The sequence below is a fragment of the Xenopus tropicalis genome, chromosome 4 (assembly GCF_000004195.4).
Source record: "Xenopus tropicalis strain Nigerian chromosome 4, UCB_Xtro_10.0, whole genome shotgun sequence".
In the NCBI taxonomy this organism is placed as follows: domain Eukaryota; kingdom Metazoa; phylum Chordata; class Amphibia; order Anura; family Pipidae; genus Xenopus; species Xenopus tropicalis.
This window is the reverse complement of record NC_030680.2, coordinates 54896964-54900886: the sequence shown is the minus strand read 5'-3', so window position 1 is coordinate 54900886 and position 3923 is coordinate 54896964. Positions and strand designations below refer to the sequence as shown.

The 3923-nt window shown below is 40.2% G+C and overlaps 1 long non-coding RNA gene across 1 annotated transcript; it reads right to left on the bottom strand.

The window, feature by feature from the left end:
• Positions 1-340: 340 nt before the first annotated feature.
• LOC116410558 lies at positions 341-3053 on the bottom strand. Its single transcript, XR_004222476.1, has 2 exons — positions 2867-3053; positions 341-665 (listed from the first exon to the last, which is right to left on the bottom strand). It is a non-coding gene; the product is annotated as an uncharacterized LOC116410558 (long non-coding RNA).
• Between the last annotated feature and the right edge of the window lie 870 nt (positions 3054-3923).

Sequence of the window (3923 nt, the reverse complement as noted above, 5' to 3'; positions counted from 1 at the left end):
GATTTCTGGTGAAAATTCATAGAAATGTACCATTCCTTACCTTATTTATGGAAAGTAAAATCAGATTACACAGGTCTGTGTAGAAAAGAGGTACATAAGGAACCGATGAGACTGTGCCAAACTGTGTGTCCAACTGCAAATGTACCTTTTGTAAAGACTACAATTTCAAAAGGACTGCATAGCAGATTAAAACCACGAGGTCTACAAAAAACTGAAAAGTGATTTTCAACAATTCCACATGCAGTCTGTAATGAATTATATTCCTTTGGTATGTTAGTGTTTTTACTGGAAATGGCTATAGAATATGTTCTTGCAGTGCAAAGGCTTCATCAGCAGCAAATACAACATTTAGCCCTTCTTTTATTTCTAATTTAGTAGGCACTTTCATTCTTTGCTCTTTAGCTGCTGATAGAAGGAAGTCTGTTCTGTGGCTCCTCCATCTGATACTCTACCATTTTTCCAAACATCCACTATTATAATTCACATTTGGCATTTACTAGTGCCAACACAATACTAAAGTACACTTTATAATTATAATAGTAGGAACCAGAGTTGGCAGGATGTTGTATTTGCACATGTTTTCCATCAATGACCCCTCCACAGAAATTCCAGTAGCCTTCAAGCTGCTTTGGCATGGCTTTTCATTCTTCATCTGTTTCCAGAAACTGAAAAACACATTAAGATTATTTTTTTTATATCATACAATCATCACCGCATGTGCTTTGGATTCCCCACCACAAGCACTAATAATGGCAATCCAGACTTTTCAAACACTGCCCACCTTGGTGCAAAAGCAAACAAAGGAAAAAATCACATCAAGAAGAGGCCACACAGAAATTAATAAAACAACTGTCCTTGTACTCCACTTCTCACAGTTTTTACCGACCCATGGAATACCTATCACAGTATAACACAACAGCACCGCAAGAGAGCATACATTATCAAAAATTGTAAAAGCAACATTGCTAGAACAGAATTGCTTTACACTTTTACTGGTATTTGTTATTATTATTGTTGTTAACTATTGTAACCTCTATTTCAGCTCAATAGCTGCCTTCCCGGACTAGTACCAGTAGAACATGGGTTACACTGTACTCTCTTACCCAGAATGGGCCTTCGCTAAGTGGAAGAGGAAGGTGAGGGTGTTGTGCAACTACACCTCTCTTGCTGCTATGCAGAAAAATGAAAACAGAGGGCGCCAGAGGTTCTTGCAAATAACAAAGTAATAAGTATTTACTGAACATCCACAGGGTTTACTCACAATACAGCTTCAGAGGCCATTGGTACATGCAACATATACCGAGTGTATATTCAGACTCACACTCTCCTGCGGGCAGACTGGCAGGAATCTCCCTTCACCTCTGCAACACACCCTGTAGTGGATCCCTCAGGGAATTCTCTATCCTGATTCCCTATTCACTTGGATCCCTACACTACAGGCAATGTGGCCTGGGAGAGCTATCTCCAGAAAAACTGCAAATCCTATGCAGGAGCTCATGCTGCTCATTCTATGTCAGCCCTAACTGCCTTACACTCCTAGAGTGTACTATAAAGGGAGCTACACCTGCCACTATCTAATGCCTCATTCACGGGGCCCTGTTCCCCGACTTCACTGGGCCTGGGCCCATGCCCTGGGCTCTCAGCACACATCCACCTTGTCCCTAAGGTGGAAGCAAACAACAGGAAGGTGCCACTCCTCTCCCAACACTATACCAAAGTCAGGCAGGATGTGGTCACTATACCTACTAACCAATAGCACACATGTTAATGAACTCACTTAGATACATTCCCTTCTGCCCAGCAACTAAGGGAACTGAACCTGTAGGGATTTAAAGCCATAGGGACCATTTAACCCTATGGGTCCCTACACTATTTTGGTTTATTTTGTGTTATTTAAGTTTAATGGTTTACGTTGTTAATTGCATGTGTTTAATAAAACACATTTATTATCCAATCCACTTGGTGGTACAAAGTGTTTTAATAAAGTTTTAACAAAGCTTTAACTGGATCTGCAATTTTTTATATATATAAATGTATATACACCTATACACAACGCTTGTGTAAGATTGCACTCCACCAAAAAAAACATCCTTAGGATCCTTTATACAAAGGTTCCATTTAAATGAAGAAACAGAAGAAATTTTATGAAATCCTCAGGATTATTCACTCTAAGCTCTCACAAATGTGTAAAAACTGATTATAATGTACTGTATTAGCCACTGTTTGCTCCATATAGACCTTCTTATTTTTCATCTTTATTGAGGTTAGTAGCATTATAGCAAGAGCAGCCTTCTGCCTTAAATCCATAAAGAAACTCACCTTCAGTAAACTTTTGGTGCAATAAAACAGAATCTTTTAGGGAAACTATACAATGTAGGTCTCTATAAAAATATATTGCATAAGCAAGCTCATATGTACAACCCAGCTTCATCTAAATAAACCATTTTCTTAAAAATGTACTTCTTTAGTAGTATGTGCTATTGGGTACTTCTAAATAAAAAATAACCATTTTAAAAATTAAGGGATCATAGGATTCACAGTGCACACAAACAAGCCAAGGCACACATACATGCTAGGCCCCATTAGCCAATTAACGGACAGAGTTCTGCCTTTTGCTTCCACGCTACTTCCTGTTACAGTTAGAGCTACATTATTTCTGGTCATGTGATCTCTGAGGGAGCACACAGCCCATCATTAAATGGTGGATCAAGGGAAAGGATGTAAAAGGGCAATATTTACTGACATAAAGATTCTAGTTTGCCAAGAATCTTTAATAGGCTCCGAAACATAATATAAAGTATCTGTTGGTTAAGTATTCATTCTAGGTCTATAGTTTTCCGTTAAGTGGAATCAAAGCAGGACATACAGTATCACCCTTGCAGTGCATTATCCTTTTCCTTCATGTCCTATACTGCAGCAAATATTATTATTGCGCAGCATCCTTGTCCAGGGCCTTTAGTTGCCTTGAAGACTGTATGGGGGACTTCTTGTATAGTAGTCTTCCTCACGGGGCCCCCACCTTCCCCGCAGGTTATGGCTACAGCAGAAAGGCAGCAATGCAGATTGTGCATGCACAATGGATGCGCTCAAGTTCAGGGGTGCGCACTGATGACTTCATCGCCCGGGAAGTTTGAAAATGCTGTTCCTTCCCTTACAGTCTGCCCTTACTGGAGACTTGGCGTTTCTGCTCTCTAGGGCTGTAGCTGCCTGCAAAGCATCTAAGGCACTTATAGTAGCCTTCTTTCTTGCTTATTGTATTACAATTTTTTTTCTTTCCCTCTCTATTTTCTGTATACAATTTTTTCAGACCCCCCCTTCTGTATTGCTATTCCAGGGGACATTGTGAGGATTCTCTGTCCAAGGATACTGCTACTCCTCCTCAGCCTGAGCCTTCTATGCTATGGTTTAAGGAATTATTGCAGCAGACTTTAATGGATTTTAAGCAATCCATTTTGAAAGAAGCTCCTAAACCGATTGCAGAGGATACCTCCTCCTACGTTGCGGAAGGTGAGTTTTTTGTTATTGATGAAGTGGCTTCTTCTTCTTCTGAGCAATTAGTAGATACCTCCATTTTCCAGCCAGATAATATTTGTAAACGTATTAAAGCTGTGAGAGGAGCTATAAAAGATTTATTAGAAGTTGAATGGAAAAACCCTGATAAAGCCCTGTGATTATTATTAATAAAACATTGTTTCCTATTGATGAGGAAACTAAAACCTGGGAATCCCCTCCATTGGTAGACGTAGCGGTAGCTCGTCTCTCTAAACACACCACTATTCCAGTGGAAGATGGGTCAGGTCTTAAAGACCCAATGGACCGCAGAGCGAAATGTGTCCCTGAGATGCATTTACACTTCTGCCTCAGCCCAGTGTAAGCCGCTGGTTGCAGCTTCTGTGGTCTCTAGAGCCTTAAGTGGCTCACAC